Source organism: Elgaria multicarinata, chromosome 5, assembly GCF_023053635.1.
Source record: "Elgaria multicarinata webbii isolate HBS135686 ecotype San Diego chromosome 5, rElgMul1.1.pri, whole genome shotgun sequence".
Classification (NCBI taxonomy): Eukaryota; Metazoa; Chordata; class Lepidosauria; order Squamata; family Anguidae; genus Elgaria; species Elgaria multicarinata.
The window spans coordinates 59,312,628-59,340,249 of record NC_086175.1 but is presented as its reverse complement, the minus strand read 5'-3'; positions in this window follow the sequence as shown (position 1 = coordinate 59,340,249).

The window sequence follows — 27,622 nt, the reverse complement described above, 5'->3', positions numbered from 1 at the left end:
GGTGAGTTTCAAACTGCTACCTAAATGGATACTGATGATGGGGTGGAATATTCCTAACTGCATTCATTGATACAAGACACACTTTATGCCAGGAGTGGGTAACCTTTGCTGCTCCAGATGTTTTAGCCTACAACTCACATCAGCCCTAGCAGGCATAGCCAATGATAAGGAATCATGGGAGTTGTAGGCCAAACATCTGGAGGGCCATAAGTTGCCCACCCCTGCTTGATCATACTAGCACTATCTCCAGCTTTTCAGGTAAAAATGTTGCCCACTAGGGATCATACACTGACATGTATGTGCAGAGTAATACACATTAACCAGAAATTATAAAGCAACCACAAAATAGCAGCTACTAAGCTGTGTAACTGGCATTCCCTTAACTTTCCCCACCCCCTTAGGAGTGGTAGAGAAGAAATATGAAACAGGCTTACACTTAAGATTCATATATGCAATAATACCCTGAAGTACACAGTGAATCTTACTACTATGTGCTTCTCCTTCTCAAGCAGGCCAAAGGCTCTGGAGATTAGTAAATTTGTTTCATTGTAGCTTTTCTCCCGTCCCAGAAGGATGGCACTTTGAAATTGGGCTTGGAACTAAAGACTCTAAACTTCAGTATTTTCCATCTCCAACATGGGTAAATTTTTCAAACATCTTTCAGAGACAGGGGCCATGGCTAGACCAGGCCTATATACTGGGATCATCATGGGATCATCCCTGTACATCCAAACGACACAAAGGGGATCCCGGGAGCAGGCAGGGACAACCCCTCCATTTGCCTGGGATAATCCTTACGTCTACCTAAGGCCATAGTTTCTGAATATGCTCCATAAATGTGTGATTTGACATGTAGTCTGCAGCTGTGGATGAGAGAAAAAATTGATTATTCATATTTTAATGTGAACTTTCTGTATTTCACAGGTTTGAACCATTGTATGAACCAAAATGCAGTTACCCTTCAAAATTCACACTTGTCCAAATTTTGCAGTGTTCTCCAATCATAAAATATGTACAAAAATGTTTATACTAGGATAGGGTGACCATATTTTGGAAACCAAAAAGGAGGACAACATGGTCGCCCCCAAGGGGGCGTGTCCAGTACCAAGGGGGCGTGCCCACCCGAACATAGCCTTGGTCACATGTCTAATTTTACAGCACACGTTTAAGACAAATCTGTTCTACATAACATCTTAATGTTAAAATCACTGAAATAAAGAACAAGTGAGAGATTCAATGTATCTGAAATTAACTTCACTCACTCCTACTTTTGTAGGTTTTGCTGTACTTTGAAGCTTTTGCTGTACTCTGTGTGTAACATTCTCCCCTTCCCTCAAATATCTTTTCTGACTGTATCTTCACTCATTGCAAGCTGCTGCTGTTGTTGTTAACAGGGTTTGCTGCTGCCCCCAGATCTGTTTCAAATTTGGTACAGCTAAAACTCTACCTAAAAGCTTTCATGGTGCCAACTTTCAGCTCTTCATCTTTAAAAATGACAGTTTAAAAAATAATAATTTCAAAACCTATTTTTTAAAAAAATTCCTAAAAAATCAATGGATGAACAGATCTGTTTCAAATTTGGTGTGGCTAAAGCTCTACCTAAATCTTGTCATGGTACAAAGTTTCATCTCTTTATCTTTAAAAATGATGACTTTAAAAATAATAATTTTAAAACCTCAATTTTTAAAAAATTCCTAAAAAATCAATGGATGAACGGATCTGTTTCAAGTTTGGTGTGGCTAAAGCTCTACCTAAATCCTATCATGGTGCAAAGTTTCATCTCTTTAACTTTAAAAATGACGATTTAAAAAATAATAATTTCAAAACCTCAATTTTAAAAAAATTCCTAAAAAATCAATGGATGAACAGATCTGTTTCAAGTTTGGTGTGGCTAAAGCTCTCCCTAAATCCTTTCATGGTGCAAAGTTTCATCTCGTTATCTTTAAAAATGACAATTTAAAAAATAATAATGTTAAAACCTCAATTTTAAAAAAAATTCCTAAAAAATCAATAGATGAACGGATCTGTTTCAAATTTGGTATAACTAAAGCCCTTCCTAAGAGCTACCATTGTGCCAAGTTTCATGTCTTTATCTTAAAAAATGATGGAGTTATAAGCATTTTTGTTAATTCCCATTAGAGCTGCTCTTTTTAAAAATCCGGATTTCCCCTCCCCCCTCCCGGATTTACCAACAGAATCCGGTCATATGGTCACCCTAATCAATCCTAAAGTTTAACAGCAACTATGCTGGAGTTTAAAAGCAACTATGGGTTTTACTGAATGAAGAAAAACCAGGAAGTCTCAATTTTTTAAAAAAACAACAGCCATGCTATGCAACCTAAAAAGCTTCCATTGCAAAGGTTAATAGATATGTGTGTGCTGCTTTTGGCTATTCAAGTCCAAAAGATGAAGAGCAATTTCAACTTCTCTTTGTGGTTAGATGGCTGACTGGGGTCATTTGGAGCCTATGCAAGGTCAGCTTACCTCAGGCTGAATAAAACTAAAGCACTTAGAAAAGAGAAAAGAGACTGGAAGTCTCTGGAAAGCTGTATTTCTTTAAAAAGAGAGAGGGAGACCACATCAACAAGTCCTGATGAAAGTGGCTGTGAAAGAATTTGGATGGTAGAGGGCAAGGGTTTAAACTGAACCCTAAATACATTCTACTACCGAATCATCAGGCATCCCATTATCAGGTACTTGTAATAATTGCAGCTCCAATTACTAGGAGGAACTAATTTCTACTGATTTCAGTGGGATTTGCCTCCAAGTAAACATAGGGCCAGATGGTTGGTTTGTGGCACTGACAAAGCAGCTAAAATCGAAGGAAGCAACCCTGTTAAACAAATTATTGAAAACTTACATTACTCTAACCCAAAACCACAATCTGGCTTTAGAACAATTAGGAGAAACTGATCATTATCAGTTCCAGATTTGAGGAACTGATCTGGCAAATTGCCTTCTGTGAGGATCCTCCTATATTGGTGGGCCTCAGGGGTTACCTAGCAGTGGCAGCAGCAGTAACAGTGTGATTAGTGCTAGGTGGGAGATGCTATTTTAGTTCACCAAAATGCCATCAATGTAGTATTACGGGAAACAGAGGCCCAATCTACATGGGGAATTTACAGCAGTGCTACTGCTCCTCATACACGGGTGTGACACATGACATTACCCCCAATCAATATTAATCCTGAGTTTGTTTTCCATAAAAATACATTTTTGCAAAGTTGTTTTGGGATGGATTTTCTCTTTATGGTGGCTTCCCTACATTTTGGAACCCAATGTGTCCTAAACCTTCAATAATGGAAGCAGATTGGCTTCAGCACTGGTTGGGGGAGTGGTGCTGTGAGAAGAAACAGAGGAATGGGAAGTTGCCTCCAGCGAAGGGTGTACAGAGGAGAGATGTTAACTCCTTCCTCATCGAGTCCACCCTCTACTGACCAAGATCAGGTTTGTTTCCTTAAAATAGTATTTCCTCATGTGCACTTCCAGAGATGTGGATCTGTGAAGCACACGCACATTCCATGGCTCCACTCAGCATGGGTAGCCTCAGCAAAACAGCAGCAGCATTTCCTAGTAATCTAAGTAATAAATGTAAAGCTGCTTCCCCGCTTCCCTGCCTTTGAAAAATAATAATAATCAAGCCTTCCCAGTTTTCTCCTTTGTCCTTTTTATTGACTTGCATCAAGGAACAAACTGAAAATGCGGGATAAACATGTCTACTTGGAAGTCAGTCACATTGTCTTCAATTGTATTTACTCAGCACACGAGAGAGAGGTGAGGAACTGGGAATTGCTTTTGGGATGACTCTTTGAAGTCTTTGCTCATCCGTTGCATGGCCCCTATGGCTAAGCTTCATGGATGTAAAAAAGAAAGAAGAAAACTTGTTGATGTCATGAGACTCTGCCTCCATACAGTCAAATTAATATGGGTTGAGATTACGTTTGCCTCATGAAAGTGGGATTTATACCGTTGTCTCACCACATTAGCTGGCAATGGCCTGGTTCAGACAATATGCTAAACCATGCTGCTTAACCACAAAATGGTTAAGGGAAGAATTATTATTATTATTATTATTATTATTATTATTATTATTATTATTATTATAATCCCCCATTCTCTCCTTGTGGGGAAAACAGGACTGGCTTCAACAAACAAAAAGCAGCAGCAACAACCCTCACCCACATATATACAGGAAAGGAAGGTGGTGGGGGAAGATTATTATTATTATTATTATTATTTATTTATTTATATAGCACCATCAGTGTACATGGTGCTGTACAGAGTAAAACAATAAAATAGCAAGACCCTGCCGCATAGGCTTACATTCTAATAAAATCATAATAAAACAATAAGGAGGGGAAGAGAATGCACCAAACAGGCACAGGGTAGAGTAAAACTAACAGAATAAAAGTCAGAACAAAATCAAGTTTTAAAAGCTTTAGGAAAAAGAAAAGTTTTTAGCTGAGCTTTAAAAGCTGCGATTGAACTTGTAGTTCTCAAATATTCTGGAAGAACGTTCCAGGCGTAAGGGGCAGCAGAAGAAAATGGACGAAGCCGAGCAAGGAAAGTAGAGACCCTTGGGCAGAACCAAGGGTTACCTTGGGAGAAGTAAACATAACTTTAGGAAAATGTGTTTTTGAACTGCATCAGCATCAGAAGACACCTCCACTTAGACTGGGCCAGGGTGAGCATAATGGTGGAGGTGAGATAGATAAAAGAAGGAATTGGAGTCTCAATGGTGCAGTAGGACTTCTTTAAGTTTTGGCCCAAGTGCAGGGATAATGGGGGAGGAATACTTATGACACCGAGGGTAATAACCATTGTAACAGGGAGGAAAATGTATGTATGTATTCATTCATTTATTTATTACATTTCTATACTGTCCAATAGCCGGAACTCTCTGTAAAGATATTTTAAATCAACCTATACTTGTTTTATTTTATGGTTTTTAATTGTGCACTGCCCAGAAAGCTTCAGCTGATGGGCAGTATAAAAATATAATAAAATAAAAAATAAAATAAAAATAATAAAACTGTCAGTTTTGCTTTCTTCAGCATCTGGATTTTTAAAATCTCCACTTCTTTCTCTCCCAGTTTAGTGAATTTTGGTAAATTCTTATCATAAACCAACTGAAATGATATTCTCACACTTCTGTACCAGCCAAATTCAGTAGGTAAGCTATTCCAGGCATGGAGAAGAGCATATTTTCCCTGCATGTTGTTTAGCTGTTAAGTAGCCTGTCAGAAAAAAGAGGTAGACTCCGATTCAGTACTAACATGGTTAAATTCGCAGGGATTCAAAACTAGACTTTTAAAAGTGAAGCACTCCAAGCCCTCTGGCTAGATGGACATATCTGTCAGTTTGGGTTTCTCCTACACTTGAATTTGTTGAGTCTCATGCTCTTTTTGTCCCAAATATGGAGCATGTTGAGAATTTTGATAAATTCTTATCCAAACTGAACTCAAGTGAAGTTCCCAACCATCCCTAGTATTTTTTTTCTTGATTTCAAATCTGAATTTCCTTCATGATGACTCACACCATATATACAGCAAATAGGAGGGAAGTGCCTCAACAACAAGATTCGGTTTGGACCCAGACTCGATGGTTTGGTATAGAGACTAATTGAATGCAGCCCAATTCAGAGGCTGCTGATATGACTTCGAGTTAAATCTGAAGTAAGATACAGAAATCTGAAGCTTTGTGATTTCCATTGGCTACCATTTTTTTAAAAACAAACAAATATCGTTAGAAATCCACAAATGGGCTATAATTTTCTTTTATTTTGATGAATTTGCAAGCATAGACCCTTTGGAAGGAATAAATCCTACCCACTTTTAGACAATTGGTTGCACAGCTTTTGGTGCTCAGCTCCTTTAAATTAAAGCAAAATGCCTATCTGTATTTTTAACAGAATTAGAGGGCATTTACAGGCCAGTTGCACCTTCTGTGGGGATAAAGCTTGCTAAATTTCAGACTGGTAGGTGCAGGGATATTTCTGCAAATGGAGCCCTTACAAGCTTGTGATCATTCATGATGATTTTCGAAGTGGCTCCATACCATGCTCTGCCTAGGACCACATGGTTTTCCAGGACCACAAACTGGTGTTCTACTGACTGCAAATAATAATCATATGTGTTACAGTACACTTTATTAACAATTATTGTGTGTGCGTACGTGCATGTGCGTGTGGGTGTAAAATAAAAATTCTCTCTGTTTTTCCAAAGTGGCCCAATTAAGTTTAGGATTTAGCAGAATCCAAAGCACATTTATTTATTATTATTTATTATTTATTACATTTATATCCCACCTTTTTTCCTCCAAGGAACCCAAGGTGGCATACATAATCCTCCTCCGCTCCATGTTATTCTCACAACAACATCTCTGTGAGTTAAGTTGGGCTGAGAGTCTGTGACTGGCCCAAAGTCACCCAGTGGGTTTCCATGGCTGAGTGGGGACTAGAACCTGGATCTCCTGACTCCCAGTCCAACACCTTAGCCACTACACCACACTGGCTCTCCACATCCCTGATGAATACAATCACAGAGGCTCAGTTCAGACAACATGTTTTTCTATGCAGGGTACTCACCACAACATGTTCTAAGTCCACTGTTGTGTGACTGTGGGCTCCCATGGAGTTGAGTAAAAGACTAGGATGGGTGGTGTTGGGGCCCTCCACCTATCAAGGGGCCCTCCAAGGTTGGGGCCCGCCACCTATCAAGTGACAGTCCTCTAGGATTGTCCTCCAAACTGATAGATATCAGTAGCAGGCACCTGTGATATTAATATGAATTAATATGAGAAAGCCCTTTTGAAGAATCCTAACTTAGTAATCCATTTGGGAGTGTTCTTTAAGAATGTTGAACAATTTCTTGGCTGTTCTCATCAGTCCCAGAACATTTGGATAGTACTTAAAATCCTTATCATTTCCATGCTAATTAACATAAGGTCTTAATATAATATAAACAGGCTCAATGAGGCTAAATCTTATGCGACGTAACAGGGAGTAAGCCTTAGTGTACACAGTGGAGCTTAAATCTGAAGAAACTAGCTTGTGCTGGAACGAGCACAAAGAGGCCCCATCTATGTCTCTTCAGAAGTCCTACCTAGTTCATTGACAGTTGCTCCCAAGTAAGTGTGGATTGCAGCCTTGCAGCCCTGTGCAAAATTATTATTGGTGTGTGAGCCTATTCAGCCATAACATAAAGCTATAAAGAGCTATTTGGGCATATTCAGACAGGTGTGGAAATTCAGTGATCTAGTTCTTAAATTGCTGATAGATTATTTGTTATTCCAGATCCTGTTCAGCTTGAACAAGGTACACAAATATGAGTAGAAGGGGGTGGGGCTACCTACACAATGCATACTGGGAGTGGGGCTACCTACACAAAATATAGGTAGCCCTCCACCCCACTACATGCTGTGCGTACTGAGATTGAGTCTGACATTGAGTGGTGAAGCCAGAAGACAATCTCTGCTCACATACATTTGAACATAAGTAGAACACCCTGCACAATTGTGGACCCTGATAATGTGGAGAGTTCTACTTGCTTTCAAGCCAACATAAGTAAAGACCCTCTTCAGACCTCCCTGCTCAAGGGAGCACACAGCTCCATCCATTTTGCCCATGTTTGTGTTTCCAGCTCAGGCTCTATGCTTAAATAGGGTTCACATCCTTTGAAACTAAGCACATATATATGTCAACAAGGCTGCAATGATATGCCTACTTATCTGGGAGCAAGCCACAACTCAATGAGGCTTACTTCTGGGAGCAAGCCAAACTCAGTGAGGCTTACTTCTGAATTGACAGGTGCAGGATTGTGCTATAAGTCTCATTGATACTGAGATCAATGGACTTACTTTGATGTAAATTCATTTAGGACTGCACTCTTCTTCTAGCCCCTCTTTCCATATTTTCTCCTGTTTTCATTAATTGCATTTAATCATTGTCATTAGTCGTAATAGGGGCCTTGAATGTTCCTTTGATAAGAACTCAAAGATCTCTAAAACTCATTAGTGAATACTAAAATGCATTTAGTCATTCAATGCAAGCTTCTTCTACACACGGATGCAGCGATTTGCTATTTTCCTGAAATAGTCTGAGTGTTCATTATGTCTTTCACACTATACATTCATGTGTGACGACGGCTGCCTGTGACCATCACTCTGCCTGTCAAAATGAACAGGCCAATAATTTCCCATGGCTCAGTTCCAAGAATGGATACGGACACATGGGAAATGTTGTACACTTACCACTTCTACGGAAATTCATTTACATAAAAATTCAAGCTTTCACATCAAAATCAGTTAGTTCAGTAATGCTGTCCTTTTAATTAAATTGCTGCGCTCAAACTTTAATCATAGGGTTAGCTGTAATGGGGCCTTGAATATGTTAGCTTTCAAATACTTTTTGAGTGTGAAGTATTCTTCAAAAGTAATTCACACATGTTTAGCATATATATATATATATATATATATATATATATATATATATATATGTGTGTGTGTGTGTGTGTGTGTGTGTGTGTGTGTGTGTGTGTGTGTATTTAATGGCAGTAAGTAAATTTGATACCCATAGTTTAAGACTAGATTGGAATAGAGAATTGGGGCCTTGCTAGACGAGGCCTTAGCGTGCTTTGAGACCTGGTTTCCCTGCTGTGCGTCCAGATGACGCACAGGGGAATCTGGGCCCAGGCCACACTGAAGCCTGCCTTAACGCGCCATAAGCGAATTCGCTTATGGCGTGCCTTTTCTGCAGCCCCGGCCTGAGGCCGGGGCTACGGAACGTCTAGCAAGGTCCGTGGCTTTTTGCAGCTACTCGCTTACTCGCGAGTAGCTGGGAAAAGCCACGGAATGGGCACAGTGCTGAGCGCTGTGCCCATCGGGCTGGGGGGATCCCAGGGGAGGGAGATACGGGGGGAAGGCCGGACCGGCAGGAGAGGGAGATGGCGGAGGACGACATGGGACAGCGAGGGAGAGGGAGGACGGGTGACACGGGACAGTGAGGGAGAGGGAGGACGGGTGACACGGGACAGCGAGGGAGAGGGAGGATGGGTGACACAGGACAGCGAGGGAGAGGGAGGATGGGTGACATGGGACAGCGAGGGAGAGGGAGGACAGGCGACACGGGACAGCGAGGGAGAGGGAGGACTGGCGACACGGGGGGCGGGGAGGGAGGGTGGGGAAAGAGTGGGCAGGAGGCATGGGAAGGGATCAGGACCGGATGGGGGGTTTAAGTAAAAAAAGGCTCTTACCTTCTCCGGAGTCTTCGGGCGCACGTGGCCCCTTTAACAAAACAAAACGGCCGATGCTGCAGGGCTTCCAGAGTCCCTGCGCGTCGGCCGTCTAGGAGGCGGGGCGGCGCGCGTTAAAGCTAGCGCGCCGTCGCCCCGCCTCCAGGCCGGCTCAGCCGGCCTGGTCTAGCAAGGCCCTGGGAGTACTCTATCTTGCCTAATCAATGGATGGTTGCTTTAGCATCTGTATCTGAATCTTCTATGGATCTCAGGTTACATCTTATTCAGCAAAAAGTTTTATTTTGGGTTTATTGGACTCCACAACACCTTTTCAATAAGAATTTGTCTAACTTGCACAATTATTGGAGATATAATACATCTAATGCTTCTTTAACCCATATGTTTTGGCAGTGCCCCATAGTTACCCCTTTTGGGGAGGAGGTTATAATAAGGATAAACTTTGTACTGAAACAATCTATTATATGGAACAATGCTCATGTTCTCCTAAATTACCTACCAGCTTCTTGGAAGTTAACACACAGTCAGCACAGATGGATCTTCAGAGCCCTTATGACAGCTAAAAGACTATCATATTAGAAGGACAAATCCACACCTCCTATAATGCAGTGGACTGAGGACCTAATAACACTATCAACTTTTGAACGGGTGTTGTATAGGCGTAACTTGTGAGTGGATAAATATACGAATATCTGGTCTGCTTTTCTTGAAACCTTTGTATAACTCTCCCCCCCCCCTTTTTTTTTTAATGAATGGTACATAGGATGGAAATCGACAATAATCCTATATACATAATGTATGGTGTTTCCCCCATCTTTTTCACAATGTATTTTCTGTTCTGTTTTGTTGATATTCACAATTTAAAAAAAAAAACTCAAAAAAAAAAGAGGTGTTGGGCTCCATCAGACCTACATTTTTGTTGTTTAAATGTGCTATGACAACACCAACTTGCTTTCTTCAGTGGGATCCATATTTCAAGGGAAAGCAGTCACTCCCTAAGACCACATCTGGCCCTCAGCTGAATCCCATGTGGCCCTTAGCTCAAAGCCCTCTGCATGCAATCAATTCAGGCCTCAAGCAAGAGTCGTCCCCTTCCCAGAAAGCCCGCTGGGCAGGAAGAAAACAGGAGAGAGGGGAAAGGTGACAAAAAGCTAGTGGCAGAAAGAGTAACAGAAGAAGAGCACCCATTTTTGGCTCTGGCCGTGGCTACTGCTGGCTTTAGCTGACACAAAGCCCCTGGCAGATTACCCAAACAGAAATGCAGCCCTCAATAGGAAAAAAAAAGTTGCCCACTTCTGAAGTAAACCCACAAAATCACTGAGACCTTTTCAAGGAAGTAGGTTTGATTAACTGTGTTCAAAGGATAGCTGAAGAAACAATATAAGAAACAATACAATTTTGTGAACCGCCCAGAGAGCTTCGGCTATTGGGCTGTATAGAAATGTAATAAATAAATAAATAAATAAATAAATAAATAAATAAATAAATAAATAAATATAATGACAAAAGGCCAGTAGCCTGATAAAAACTTCCATTTTCAATTGCTGTTCCAAGTGCCTTCCCACACGGAATCAGTGGGAGGCTACTGGTAAGGAGACCTTTTCTGTGGTGGCCCCTAAATTATGGAATGCTGTCCCTAGAGAGGTCCACCTGGTACCACTTTTGTTGATTTTTTGCACAAGGCAAAGACATTTTTATTCTCCAAGTACTTTAAAATGTATTCTAAATTACTTCTTGCTTTGTTTTTAATAAGTTTCATGCCGCATTCTAAAATCACCTTCTCTGTGTTTTTAGCTGCTCAGTTATTTATCTCTTCTAAGAGCTTCATCCCACATACCTGTTTCCCTCGAATTATCCCCTACAATGCTAAGCTGTCAGCGTTGTTGTTGTTGCTAAATCACACCCTGGGCAGCAGCGCTTTGCAAAGGGTTGGAAGGGGGAAATGTAAAAAAAAATCATAAAAATTCAATGGATGACCCAATCCGATTCAAATTTGGTAAAGCTCTCCTTAATATCTATTACTGTGCCAATTTTGAAGGCTTTATCTTTAAAGCTTACACAGATGTAAACATTTGTTTAATTCATATTAAATCCTGCTCCTGCACCCCAGTGGTCACTCAGAAAACATTCACGGAAACTAGTAGCTAAGAGCTTTATCACACCAGCATTATACTGTGCAATCACTGCGAATTGTGTGCAAAGGACTCTGAAGTTTTCCATCTTATAATCTGCTTTTATTGTGAAGTGCTCCCAAGCATCCTGCTTTAATTGTGCTTCTTAGCCAAAAGAAGTGCAATATTTTGCTACTAGTTTTCGAGTGTATCATTTGTTGGTTCCGAGCAGCCACTGGGGCGCAGGAGCAGGATTTGAAGAAAAATTAAACAATTGCTTACATCTGCATAAACTTTAAAGATAAAGACATCAACATTGGCACAGTAATAGATATTAAGGAGAGCTTTAAGCATACCAGATTTGAATCGGATTGGGTCATCTGTTGATTTTTTATGATTTTTTTACATTTCCCCCTTTAAACCCATTTCCTGGTATGCAAAGGATCTAGCCGCCCAGTAGCAACAACAACAATGGCGACAGTTTAGTTCTGTAGGGGATAATTTGAGGGAAACAGGTACGTGGGATGAAGCTCTAAATGCCTCAATTCTTTTCCCTTTATAGCAGAATTAAAGCAGGATGCGTGGGAGTACTTCACAATAAAAGCAGATTATAAATTGGAAAACTTCGGAGTCCTTTGCACACAATTCACAGTGATTGCACAGTATAACGGTGGTGTGATAAAGCTCTAAATGAAGGTGTTTTGCTGCTGCTTTTAAAACAATACTTTTAATGTGTTTTATTATTAGTCTTATCATTGGTTTTATTGAATTTACTTTTATTATCTACATCACCCTGAGAGCTTCAGCTATAGGGTAACTAATAAATTGAATAAATAAATAAATAAATAAATAAATAAATAAAAATATATTAGCACACAATATAACCACAATATAAGCCTCCTTCAGCAAGACAGGGAGGCTTGGAGATACCCCCATAATCCACCTCAAGACCTGGCTTCAGCTTCACCAACAAGCTCCTAGTTACCATTCTTTACTTGTCTTGCTCACTGGTGAAAATTGTCCTTTCAAGTTCTTGACTTGAAAGACATCATAGTGATAGATACAGCCACATCTTCCAGTGAGCCATGGGTACTCTGGTCCCTGTAACTCACATATTTTACAATTGTGATATATTTTAAAGAACCAAGAACTTTGTTTTCCTCACTGGGAATATAGAAACTCCTGCATTTTTGCCTCAGGCTGTAATAAATTGGTTTGACATGGAATGGAATAAGTTGGGATCAATGGACTTGAATACGGCAGGTTGTAAGATGCATGACAACTCTTGACAAAAATTCCTTACAGCATCTTAGACTCAAGTCTAAGGTAATAGAGACACCAAATGAAGGTTCAGATGGAGGAAACTCTAGAATATTACATCAAAATGATTTACACACATATGTAGCTATAGCTCAATATACATTTACCGACACCTGAGCATATTTGGAACTGAACATCCTATGCCACTAAGAAGAAACAAAGATGTCTCTCAGTTACAATAATAATAATAACCCGCCTCTCCCTCCAGATCGAGGCGGGGTACAATACATAGCCAAGCTCTCTTTGAATATGAATCCAGAGATTTATTTATTGACTCTAGGGCCAGATCTACACCAAGCAGGATAAAACACTCTGAAACAGTATATGGAGTGTGTCATGGGTCCCAAATGTTGTAAATAGCATTATAAACTGTTTTAAAGCAGTAGCATATATCCTGCCTAGGTTTGGCCTTGCATGTACTGGAAAAAATACATTGAAAATTACCAAGCATTAATTCCTTTAGGCTACTGCCATTCTGTATTCACTTATCTGGGTATACGTCCCATCAAACTTAATAGGTCTTACTTTTGAGTAGACATGCCTTGGGCTGCACTATTAATCTCTTCCTAATTTTGTTCACATTCTCTTCTCTTTTGCAGATGTTGTTGGATTACAACTCCCATCATCTATGATAATTCAGGCTGACTAGGGCTGACTGGAATTGGAGTACAACAACATCTGGAGGGCCTCAGGTACCCTACCCCTGCTATTCCAAAAGGCTATATTAAGGAAGTGTTGAGTATGCTGTGTCATCTCTGGAGTATTCCAATGTACCACCAATGAGCACTTAAGACAGTAATATGCTAACAGTATGCATTTATGCTGAATCTACGAAGTGAATTTATTAAAGGGATACTTTGTACATAAGAGAATACTAATATTTACTTTGGGGTTTCCAAAGTTATGCTTCCGGACACTTCTTAAGGACTCAAGAGATACTGTTGCTGATATTAACCTCTTAAGGCACAATCATGCCATCTAAACATTCATAAGATTGTGCTTTTGATTACTTCTTTTACCTCAGGCCAAATTCCCTAAATCTCCTCCCCAACCAAATAGATTCATAGGGCCAGAACTACACCAAGTAGGATATAACGCTTTGAAAGCAGTTTGAAAATTGTATATGGAATGTGTCATGGGCCCCAACAGTTGACAATACCATTATAAACCCTTATAAAGTAGTAGTGTAGATCCTGCCCACGTCCAGTTCTTGGGTACAGTCTTCCTCTGACTCCCTCCTACAGTATTTCTGGCTGCTTGGACCATTTAGCTGGGTTCTAATGCTTGGTTGTGTCACCTTCTTCTGGCAAGATCTTAGGGTACCCTACGATTATCCTACAGAGAAGAAATAGCTTGATATTGAGAAGAAATACCTCAGCTATTCACTTTCACCTCAGCTTTTTGCTACTCCCCCTATAATACCAATCACCAACCAGCAGACTTTCTTCCTCACTAACAACAAACTGACTAAACTCCTAACTGTCAACCTCTTAACCATCAACTGTCATTTCCCACTCTTTTCTGCCTAGCTAGAAACCTCTGCAAATCAAAATTGAATTAACCTGATCCAGGCCTCATCTAAAAATATTACAAGCAATCATCTTTCTCTCATATCCTTCAGAATGCCGGTAAGTAGCTACTACTAAAACAGGCCTTCAGCACAGTAGCTACTTAGGCCTATCAGATACATTACAACTACAACAATAGTTACATACATTACATAGCATTTATTCACAACAGCACTTTGGGCTCAGAAATGGACTGGAAACCAGTGCAGATGACAAAGCACTGGCATACTATGTCCATATTGACAAGTCTCTGTTAACAATCCCACTGCCCTATTTTGGACTAGCTGAAGTTTCCAAACCATTTTCAAAGACAGTTCCATGTATAACACTTCATAGTAATTCAGATGAGAGATTATTACAGTGTAGATAAATTTAGCTAGGCTATCTCTATTCAGATAAAATCATAGTTGGAATATCAGTCTAAACTGATAACAGATACTCCACACTACCAAGCCTATGCCTCATGGGAGAATGCTGGGTCAAAGGGCAGCCTCAAACTCTGAACCTGATATAGTACAACTCCCTTCAGAACAGGCTGAACTTCACTTAGCTGGGTAGACAAACCACCACTTGCCTAATGATTCTGCCAAATTATGTAATTGGTTGAAAATTAACTGCTCGTAGTGTTTGCCTTTGTAGTGAGCCTGGATTAGCGTATTATGAGGTCACAATGAAGTTTAGGATTGATTGTAAGCTTTGAAGCATTTGCAGTAAAGTAGTACACAGACTCCACCCTTAAATTTTCAGTTGTCTGACCACTTTGACCCTCGAAAAGCTTCCTTGAAGCAGTCTCCTTAGTTGTTTCCCTGGTTGTCATCCCCACTACTGCCAGTCTGGCTCTGGGAGGGGGATCCATCTTCATACTAACATCACATAGCGTCATGACTCAGGCAGGCCACATGAAACCAAACGAGGAGAAAGTGGGGAACAATGTGATGATGCATGACATCATGCTGTCTCCGCAATTCCAATCTACAGGTCTCAAGATGCACCTTGATATTGTGAATGCACAAAAATTCATACACAATGAACAAGATTACATATTAAAGCAGAACTCTCATCCAAGTTCACAGTTTATTTTTTGCATAAATAGCAGATTGGCTAGGGATAAGTTAAGCCATCACTAGTCTTGCCTGGATTTACTTTCAGTTTATTGGCCCTCATCCAGTCCATTACATGCAAAGGCAGACACTGGTTCTGAACACTTACTGCTTCACCAGAATTTGATGAGAAGGAGAGATAGAGCTATGTGTCACCTGCATATTGGTGAGGCCTCAGCCCACGTCTTTGGATAACCTCTCCTGGTGGTTTCATCCAGTTGTTGAATGCCTGAAGCCTGATTGAAATGGATCCAGATAATCAGTTTCATTCAAGAGTTGACCAGCAACCACCTGTTGAAGCACCTTGACCAGGAAGAAGATGTTGGCAACCAGGCTTTGCCCATTTAGAAGGGATCTCAGTTGACACCCTCAATGTAGGTATGACTGAGCAAAGAGGTCTGGCCATTTAAGAACTCCAGTGCTCTGCTTTCTGAGCTTATACAGCTCTGTAGTTCTTATTAAATAAAACATGGCACCATCTACAAAACATCAGTATCCCCCACTTCAAACAAGGAGCAACACAGCAGAGCTCTACTCACCATTATAAAAGGAAATAGAAGCCTGGAAAAATAAACAGTTTCAGAAACAGTTGTCTGAGCTATGCTGCTAGGATGTTTCACCTTTTCCAGTGGACCAAGTTTGCTCCAGCTTATCTAAACAATACACAGCAAATACTCCCAGTCTTCCATTCCACACACCCCTCCATGTCGTGCTCTTGTATTGGATCTCAGCAACAGAAGACCCCTGTAATCCACTTCTTTATTACAGGCATCCCATGCAATTCTCCCAAACAGTAATTCTAATGCAATTAAACATAGAGGCAAAAACTAGAAACAGCTTTCAAACTCTTCAGTGATCTCTCCACTCATAAACAGAAGACATCTCCCAGAAGTGAGTGTTTCGCAAGAAAACAGGTGAGCCATTACCCTGTCGCACTGAGTATTCATCATTGTGATGGCTTTGCTGCACTGGGTGTTTTATACAGTTTGTTTCCCCCAACTTCCCTCTGGGTAAACTCGTCCTACTGAACTCAATGACAGAACCATTGATTATGGTGGCTCAACGGAATTCTTCCATCTGGCTCCCTTTTGCCTTTATAAGTGATAGCCCTAATTCAGCCTTCTGCATCCTGGTGCTCTCCAGAGTTGATGGACTACAACTCTCATGCTGTCTGGGAAGATGGGAGTTGTAGTGCAACATGTTTTGTGGGGAAGGCTGCAGTAATTTATAAGAGCTTTTGTGAAATAGGTTTATGAATTTTAAGATGCCTTTTAATAATGCATTAGTTTTAAATATTTAAATTATATGTATTTTATGGTGCATTGTACACAAATAACTATATGATGATGATGATGATGATGATGATGAAAGGGGATTGGAAAGTAGTTAAAGATACTTCGACTGCTACTGGGCACACTTACTTATGCTATTCAAGGTGTTCCATGATGTATTCCACAAATGCTTGTGGTTATGTCTGAAGATAAACTAGAAATCTTTGCACAGAAAATGTTGATAGTGTGACACATTGCTTTAGCATTGATGACTATGCATGATAACTCAGGTGATGGGGGAGGGAAGAACTGTTCCAAAGGCAAAATGCATATGTATAGAAAAGGAAGTGAATCTCTTTTTTCATTTTCCATGGGGCAGTAAAGGATGGTCCAGGACATTTTGTTGCTGTGCCTTTAGTGCCAAGAATCCAGCTGGTCTTGTGTTAAAATAATGGAATGGTTACGGTCTTCCCATTTGTCCATGTCAAAAAGTTCCAGTGCCTGCGTTTCTGGATATGCTTTCCTCTGGAGTCAAAAGCACTGGAGACTTTATTTTTATATTTGCTTTATTTACAAATGTAAAAGCAGGTCAAAAGTAAAGGCAAGCAGACATTCCTACAAACTGGAAGATCTATCAGAAAGCAAAATGGAGTGGGCAGCCTACCAAGGATGCATTTATTTATTTATTTAAAAACATTTGTATCCCACCCTATATCACTAGGATCTCAGGGCAGCATACAGATAAAATCATACTATATAAAACGATAAATATACACCGCTAAAAACAAATTAAACCATTAAAACAGTAAATAATTTAAAAGCAGTGAAAACAATTAAAACAGGGATTCTGTAAATCTCTTCCATTTGCATTTTGTGGATTGTCAGGAGATTTTCGTTTATTGTCTACTCGTTGGTAGAATCAGATTTTTTTCAAGTTTCCCAAAGCTGTGCAAATTCGCATTTGCACAAATTCACACTTGCAAAAAGCCGTAAATCCCGCCAAATGAGCCTGTTTCATAAACTTTCAAATTTGCAAAAGTGGGTGCAATGTCAGGTATACTGACTACTACTTTTGAAATTAAGCAAGAAAGTATTGCACTAGCAAGGATGGATGAGCAACTTATGGCTCTCCAGATATTTTGGCCTAGACTCCCATCATTAGCTATGCTGGCTCGAGTGGTGGGAGTTGTAGGCCAAAATGTCTGGTGGGCCATATGTTGCCCATTCCTACAGTAGAGCCTGTAAATAATCCAAAGGCATTGTTCTTAACATGAAGTTCAGTTTGTCATAAATTATAATATTAATATCACATTCAATGACTGGCCTTTTGCTTACAAAAACCTCTCACATTGCTGATGGACTATAGCACTGCTGCTGATCTGAGTCCCTGAAAGAATGCTATTTTCTTATTAACCAAGGCATTCTTTTAGTTGCCCTATGAATCATGACAACTGGAGGAGCTAATAATTGTGAGTTGTTCTAGGAAAGTGTTCTCCATGTTCTATATTTTGCTCTCTCTTTTTTTCTTGTAAAACTTTGTCTCTTTGGTGCTAAATGAATACAGACCAACCAAAGCAATTTGAATTGGTGTACATTAATATCACTAAAGCTTATCAGGAGAAAGGAGAGTGAAATCCCAAGACGTTTGGGCCTAACCTACACCAAGCAGGATATTCCACTATGAAAGCGGTGTATAAAAGACAAGAGCCACACTACTTCTTTATAGCAGTATTGAAGTGCACTGACAACTGTTGGGGCCCATCACACATACCATATACCACTTTCATACCACTATATCCTGCTTGGTGTGGCCCCTGCCTTTTATATACCACTTTCATAGTGCAATATCCTGCTTGGTGTAGATTAGGCCTAGAGCTCTACTTACAGTTTTCCAACTGTATCATTATTTTGGACTCTCTGTTTTGGATGGATCCAAATGAAAATGTTCCTTCTATTCTAATTCAGGAAAGCCCATTTCTATCATGGGAGAAAACTGTCACATTTGCTGACCAAGCACCTTATGTCAATTGTCAATTGCAGGAGTATTTTATTGTTAGCTTCTTTAAGTGACTTTTTTAATAGAAAGGTGGGATATAAAATAAATAAATAGTCTTACAAAGATGCATATTCCTTTCCAAAAAAAAGTCAAGTTAAAAAAAAATCCCTTCACAGCCTATTTGAATTCCAAATTCGAAGTGAGGAAATAGCCAGGAAAAATGAATGCAATAAATCAAGTTCATCTAATTACAATGGTATTAGATAACAAAAATAAGTGTATGTGGGAGGGGAAGAGACGTAGATACACTAATGTGCTCACATAAAATACATAGATGCTTCAAATTCCATCTGAGAGAAGCAAATTAATTCAATGTTTATTTTTACCAAAACAGTTTGCTTTAATCATTACTTATTTTTATTGCACATCAATAAATAAATAAATTACAAGCCATCACTTTGCATGTTTTGTGTATTTCCCATGGGAATAGAATTTGAATTTCAATCCAATTTTCTCTTATGATGCAGTGAACTTCTTGTTAATAAAAACATCCATGTATCATCTGGAATTAAGTCACCAATATTCCTTCCCAATATTGATGTATAGCTATTAGTTTGGACCTTATTAATTCTCAAATTGTAATGGGTTGGATGTAAAAGTTGCACCTGTTGAAGGCCACTTGTGCAACGACTCTTTCTCCTCCTTCCTTTACCCCCTGCAGCCTCCTGTGCTCTCAGAAGAGACTCATTGGAGACCTCAGATTCTAGTCACTAGCCAAGCTAGATTACAAAGATGGCTTGAGGAGTGAGGTCTTTCCTCTTTTTTTCATGGCAGCAATGGCACGGATTACAAACTTTCAGTTGCTTTGGTTCAGGAAGGCTTGGGACTCTAAGGGAACTCCTGTTTCAGCAGTGATTGGTCTCAGACTGAGATCTTATACAGAAACTGGAGATGCCGCCCCTTCCTATCTCTCACCCAAACCATGATCCAGATGTTGCCACATGCTTTTTCTTTCTCCCAAACAGTCTCACATGTTGTTAGCAGGGAACATTACTGATGGGCCTGAAGCTTCTGCCTGAGTCACTGTCTCCTCTGCTTCTATGGCCCCATTGGTGATGGGGCCAAGAGCTGGCCAGGAACCCAGACAACCAGTGCATAGACCTCTAGACCTGGGACAGGGAGGTCTGGCTCTGATGGTTCAATGGAGTTCTTGGTAGTCTGGGAGCTCTGCTCCTCCACCAAGGAGACCACAGGCCAAATCCTGACACAAAAGTGGCACAATGGGGTCTTTGGAAAAAGGTTTTAAAGTTCAACACATAATTTAGTATATAACTTACCTAGATAAATCTAAAGTGAAATGTTGGGTTTTATGAAGTAAGAGGAGAAGCAAATATACCAGGGGGCCCCAATGTGGCACCCATGGTTGTCATGGCACTTCTGGGCATCTCTAATAGAGTCCGTGAAGGGGTTCCCAATGTGGCATCTGCACAACTTTTAATGTATATTTTCCCCATTTTAAAAATATACATAAATGAATATATATGAAATGCATACAACTTTCTGGCAATTATACATAGGCTTCAACAGAAGCAGAACAAATGTCCAAATAGGTATCCCATTTGAAGGTGACGTCTGTATGCCACCCATTCAAATATTGAAAGAACTGTGGGCACCTCCAAAAGCACCTGTGAAAGGATCCCCAATGTGGCACCTGCCAGGCACCCACAAAATGTTTATATATATATAAAAAAATGTAATATGGGTTACCATATTACACCAGCTTTAAAATCACTACACTGGCTGCCAATTAGGGCTGTGCTCCGCTTCTCTTCGGGTCAGAGAAGCAGAAGGGGATCAGGGTGCTTCACCTCCTCTTAAGGCGGAGGCGAAGAGGATCGGGGGGGCAGCGGAGCATCACGGAGTGGATCGAGATTAAGGCAGATCCTTCGACTTGATCTGGAGCTCCAAAAAAAGAGGTAAGGGGGCCTTACCTGGCGCTGCCGCCACCCTTGTGGCAACGGTGGCAGAGCCAGGTAAGGGGGCAGGGGGTCTTACCTGGTCTGTCGCGGCCCATCGCCAGCTTCACTTGAGCTCGTGGCTCAACCTGGAAGTGTAAGCCCTAAGTGGGGCCTACAGTTCCGGGTTGAGCCGTGGGCTGAAGTGAAGCTGGCGATGGGCCGCGACGGACCAGGTAAGTGGTGTGCATGGGGGGGGTTTACCTGGCCCTGCCACCGCCACCCATGCAGAGACAGAGGCAGAGCCAGGTAAGGGGACAGGGGGGAGAGGGGTCTTACCTGGTCCATCACAGCCCATCGCTGGCTTCAATTGAGCTCACAGCTCAACCCGGAAGTGTAGGCCCCAAGTGGGGCCTACAGTTCCGGGTTGAGCCGCAGGCTAAAGTGAAGCTGGTGACGGGCTGCGATGGACCAGGTAAGTGGTATGCATGAGGGGGGGCTTACCTGGCCCCACCGCCACAGTTCATGTGGCAACAGTGGCACAGCCAGGTAAGTCTATGGGTGGGGGGAAACGGAGCTCCAATTCAGATCCGGAGCTCTGTAATGAAGCGGACCGGGCCACAGGCGGATTGTGGTGGGACGGATAGGCCTGATTTGGAAGTTGCGGATCGGGCCGTGAAGAGGATCGGGGGGTCCGTGCACAGCCCTACTGCCAATTAGTTTCTCGGCGAAGTATAAAGTGTTGGCTATTACTTTTAAAGCCCTACATAGTTTTGGTCCAGTTTACTTGCGGAATCGCCTTCTCCCGTACAATCTGCCCCACATACTCAGGTCCTCTGGGAAGTATTTACTCCAGTCAGCAAAAGTTAGGCTGAGTGTATGGGGTGGATTGTATGGGAGAAGGCGATCCTGCAGGTAACCCACAGCTGCTGCCATGCCACCATGCAACCGACCCTCTCTCTCTGCCAGGGTTGGGCTCAGTAGAAAGAGAGAAAAAGGAATGGTTGTGCAGCAGCAGCAGTGGTAGGAAGGAGAGAAGGGAGTGCCGTGGGTCTCAGCTCCGCCACCACCATGCAAAGGTGACAGCTGGGAGAGCTGGCAGATGTCGGGTCAGAATCTGGGTGGCCCAAGACAGCAAAAGCTTGCAGAGATCCACTCCCCAAACATATTCCTCTGACATCCCTAATGTGGATAGGAGGGTTAACAGGTTTCACTATAGCAAAAGTTTCCTTGGTATACTTGAGGGTACAAGGTAACAGAAGGATATTCCTCAAGTGGTGGTAGCAGGCTGATAAGAAGAACAGCCCTAATCCTCTAAGTCACAGGGCAAGGTGTCATAACAAATGCATCAGGATGGTATATGATGAGCGGGTTTATTGTCGTTGCTTGTGTCTTACTTTGCAGGGAGAGGAAGGAAAGTGTTTAGCCATCCCCCCTCCCCCAATGAAGTATGTGCTGGCACACTTGGGTAGTTATTCTGAGGACTTCATTGAACATTATTCCATCAAGTAGGGAGTATTTATGGAAGCTTAGTCAAGGCTGTTATTGTGCTGAAGTGCAAATGGGAAGAGCTGGTGTATGATGATGTATTCCCCAGGCAAGAAAATTTTCAAGTTCCAGATGGATGACACATTAATTAACTTGGTTTTCTTCATCTTCGCAATGGAAGAGTATATCTTTTCTTTCCTTATAACATTCAAGCTGTAATTCGAATGCAGCCAGCTGCAAATAATATCATGAAAAAGTGTGGCTTAGGTGTTCCATGGTGTGACTGATGCTGTGCTTTCTATTTCAGATGGATGTTTGCTATCTCATTTCTCTGTTTTACTCTATACTTCCATATGCTATTAAGTTGAGAATAGGGCAAGGTTGTAACCATGGGGAATGGAAGTAACTGGATTGATTCTGTGCATTTATAAACCCTTTCTTTGAAATTTCCGACCCTCTATGATGCCTACGTGATGAAAGAGAAAAGCAAATGGTCAATGAAAAGCTCTGCTCAGTTGCTAGGGATGTACTGTTATAAATATTGTGGAATACGAACCAATTGAGCCCAATAAAAAGCATCCGGATGCAGGTTTTCAGGAAAAGGTTTTATTTCCACCATTAGGTACCAAAAATCCCTTGCGCAACAGAGTTCCCTCCCGCAGTTCAAAGCGAGAGAGAGAGACAACGAACAAAGGTTGACCTTTAGTTTTATACAGAAGGCAAAACACCTTACATCTATGATTGGCTATTAGCCCAAATCGTCATCCTTAGTGTCATCGGGCATGCTCAGATAGGGAGAGACCCCGTTGACCTTGCAAAACTCCATTATCACATGATTCCCTTAGCAATGAATCCTGGGACATTCCTGCCATGTATTCCATTATCTTTAACTAATCCTAATCCACCACTCCCTCCCTGGTTTCCCCCCCCCCCGAGCCGTGGAGAAAGGAAAAGTCATGTGTCTGCACAAGCAAGCTCCTGGCGATTTTACCAGTGGCTAGGGCTCGTCCTTTACACCTGAGTAAGCAACCTTACTCAAATAGATAAATGGGGCTTACCCATCTAAATCACTTAGAAATCACCCAAGGATGGCATTTTGGGGCAGAGAAATGAGGGATCTTGGAAGAAGGAGGGGAGAGAAGAGATGGGCGAAGGGGATAGTGCGAAATCAGTTATTTTCCATAACAGTCCCAAATGCCCAACTAGACCCAGGAGTCCAACAGAGCCCCGACATCCATGCCCCAGGACCAAGTCACCATTGATGCAGGGAGGGAAGTGCATGATTTTGGCAGCCAGGGCAGCGTTTGCTGGGCCAAGCCTCAGAAGAGGCTCGCACAGCCCGGAGAGCAGGGCTGGATGGAGGCAGTGATGGGGAGAGCATCCACCGAAGCAGGCAAGAGTGAGTTTGCTCACTGCTATCAGTTGCTATATTTGTTCATACAACTCAAAAGATACCATGAAGCCCTCTGGTTTTACAGCCAAAGCAGTAGAATTACCCATGTATGAGGATTTGTTCTAGCATCCCAACCTGATAACATTATATGCCACAAATGGTGAGCAGTAGGGATGGATGGACTCAGCCATGTCCGATTTGTCTGATACTTGCCCCTCCTCTGCCGCCATCCAGCTCCCACTCGCAGCACCGCAGAAACTTCTTTGGAGGCTCAGCCAGTACCTGATGATGTCACATTCCCATTGCCCTTGTCCAGAGCCTCCATTGTGCATGACAACGAAGGCTCCAGAAATTATGTATTTTTGTGTGTGTGTAAATGGTGGCCGGATGAGGGAGGACAGTTTCCGGGTGCTCATCAGGCTGCACAGGAGCTCAAAGCATGGGCCCACGAACACACCACAGGCAACCAACTGGGTCTGGGGAGGCAGACACTGGGCAGTTCATCAGACTCCCGGGCCCAGTCAAGGATCCACAACATCCCTAGTGAGCACCACAGGGAAGGTGCCAACTCTCACCATCAAAACTAGGGTCAGGAAACCAAGTTCGGCTCTCCTGGAATACCAACCCCCCTCCGGGGTTCCCCAGATGGTCACACCCTCTTCTCTTGGGCACATCCCCTTTCCCACAACCACCCAATCATTCGGTGGCTTGCCAGGTTTTGTGCACATTTCCCCCCATTCAAAAAGGCTGAGATGCCTCTCCAAAGGCCTATTTATTGGCAGTAAGAGTTGTAAGCTACCATATCTGCATTTTTGGCCCCATCCCTCTCATCTTTGCACCCTTTGCCTTTGGCCCTGTCCAGCACTGGATGTGGCCCCTGAGAGCTTGAATTCAGCCCTTAGGCTGGAAGACATTCCTCACTCCTGGTGCACAGACTAGCGCAGTAATGCAAATTTCTCCCACATTCTCCCCCCCCCCCCAACCATTCTTATTCGATTTGATAGAAAAGAAATTGTTTTCAAAAAGAAATTCAAAGGTGAAGAAAATATCAGAGAAATTCTCATGGGGTTCTTGTGCTGACCTTACTTATGAGGAGGCACAGGAGTCTGTGCAAGTGTCCTGCCTTTCATGGTATAATCTTCTCTCCAGCAGCCTGTAGCCTCCTCAGCTCCCCTCATCCCAAGGGAAAACATCATGAGGTGATTCCGTCCATGGGGCTTTTTCAGATCAGGTAGCACAGGCACCTTGGAGAGAGGTATGATAGAAGGAACATACACACCACCCACAGTCCCCTCCAAGTGATAGGTGGCTGGGAATGATGGGTGTTGCAGTCCAACACCACTGGAAGGCATCAGGTTGGGGAAGGCTGGGTTAGCGTGTTGAACTAGGACAGGGAAGGCCCAGCTTCAAATCCCCACTGAGCTAGGAGGCTCAGTAGATGAAACTTGGGCCAGTCACTATTCCTCAGTCTAACATACCTCATAGAGTTGTTGTGAGGATAAAATTGAGGAAGGAGAACAATGCAGTCCATCTTGAGGCCCTGAGTGGAAAGACTGGATGTACACATAACACATAATCATGAATCCTGGCTCCCATGATCCTGGGCCTCAGTTATAATGGGATCAGTTGATCCATCCAGGGTAATCCCATAGGACCTGGCTTTCCCCCAATCCTTGCCTGTCCTGCAGTCCCAGTGTGCAAAGGCTACATAGTGGATGCATATCCTTGTATGACACCCTCATATTGAGGTTTTTGCTTTTCCCCATCCCCTTCCTTGTTTTATTCAGCATGCAAGTTCACAAATGAAATGGAGACATTGCTGTTGTTGTTTTCATTTTAGCTAATGGTAGCTGCATGTGGTAGTTACAGATTTTCTTTAAAACACACACACACTACACTGTGTAACATGTCAAGAGAGAAAAGTGGCTCCAAACGTTGAAAAGACTGCAGTGTGCCAAAAACGTGCCAAGTGAATATGTGTTCTGTGGGAGGGCAAGGGGGGATTAATTGGTAGCCTGTTTCTCAAACAGGTTTTTGTGACACTCACTGTCTCTATTCTGCACACAATGTGTGCATAATATTTTATGACTGAAGCACTGCATAGATTTGCATAATGTGTTTTTAAGTGAAAGAGCAGCCGAGGCACTGATGACAAAACCTTGTGATTATATCTTCTCTGCTGTCAATTATTGCTAAAACATTCCAATCCTTGAAGCTTTAGGTCAATATAATGAATTTCAAAGTGACAACTTGGTACACTGAGAGGCCTTATCTCCATCAGGGGGCTTTAGAAAATGGAATATTTTCACCATACCCTTTTCCTCCTCCAAACAGGAATATTCCTCTAATTGCCGCTTTCTCTTTGGAGAGTCCCTGATGCACATTTAATGTTGAAACATGATGAAAATCTTTACAAGTCCATCGGCTCTCATCTTCTTCCACTTTGGTGTATAATGATGAAGTGGGGAGGAGGAACTCGAGTTTAAGTTTTAATAAAACACAAATACAATGAAGTGAGAAACTAGAGGCTAGAGTTGGTTACAAGTATTTGATAAGACAGATTTTTAGCCTTGCCATGTACAATAATGGTATATGTCAGTCAGTGTGTGTAGTTTCCCTGGGATTTTATTGTACACACATACTTGACTCAAAAACAGGAGATGTTGTCCTAAGATGTATTTAATCTTAATAACTACTCATACATGAATGTAAAAACTGAGGCTGAAATTCAGGAAATACCGGATTTCCTTGGGCTATTCCATATATATGCTCTCTCTCTGTGTGTGTGTGTGTGTGTGTGTGTGTGTGTGTGTGTGTGTGTGTATGTATGTATGTATGGAATAGCCCAATGATATTCAGCCATTCCTTCCTTTCATCTCTATTACATTTTAGGAGATGACAACTTAATTTTCTTGTCTCCTTTAAAAATAATAAACAAATAAAAGGAACATTTATTGTGTTACCTATAGTGTATAAATTTAAGTGAAAATATTATGTAGTATATACAATATATAAAGTAATATATGCAGTATATAAATACATTAGTAGTGCAATCCTTTGCAAGATTAATCAGAAGTTCAATGGGAGTCCAGTGGGACTTACTTCAAGTTAAGTGTGTATAGGATTAATTCATAGGGGTAATCTTTTTCAAACAAACAAAAATCAAAAGGCCTTAGACTCATTGAGGTTCTACCTGAAGATAGGAAGCTGCTTTCTACTGAGTCAGTGCATTGGTCCCTCTGGCTCAATATTGTCAACACTGACTGGCAGCAGCTCTCCAGGGTTTCAGTCTGGATCCTTTCTGAGCTCCACATGGAGATGCCTGGAATTGAACCTGGAACCTTTGGATGCAAAGCAATTTATTTACCACTGAGTCACTGAAAGAGCTCTCAATTCTGTGGCATTAAGCCACCCCAGCTATTGAAAAGGAACATTTTCAAAACAAGAAAAAGTGGGGACCCATTTTTTATATTCCAACTTGTCATTTGATAATCACACTAATTTTCTGGGATTGCCTTTATTCTGTCCTCCTTCCCCATCTGATTCTGAAACCAGCATAATAGTGAAGTTAATGAGAGAAGAGCAGTTGAACCTATTTATATTGTTTTCCTCCTCCTCCTAATGTTAGTCTAAAATTATTTCTCTAACAAAGGAACATATTCATATCATAGAAGGTATAGTTAAACAAGCCTTAAGTGCCTGTTCTCTTGTGGGAGGGTTGTTTGATATTCTCTCGACATCCTAAATTGGCTACACAGCCTGCAATCTCAGCGGAAAGCGCTGTGAAGAACCTCATGTGCCTAAATTTTAAAATGCTAAAGAGAGAGAGAGAGAGAGAGAGAGAGAGAGAGAGAGGGAGGCAGGCCTCCAAATTTTAGCAAGAAGCCCCGTATTAACTCTCAGAGCATTTTGGCATTTGTGGCTGATACATTTTAGCAATGCAGCTTTTCATATAGAAGAAGAACTCAAAGGAATCATTTGTCAGGAATAGCATTATTGCTTAACTTATTCATGAGTTTGTTAAAAGAGGAGTGGGGGAGAAAATGCACAGCAAGAAATAATATTAACTTGCCACCTCCCTACACAGATCTCCAAAGTGGATTTTGTTTAACACTGTCATGTTGCAGGCAATGGGACAGAAACCGACACTTTCCAAGCTGGATACTGACTTA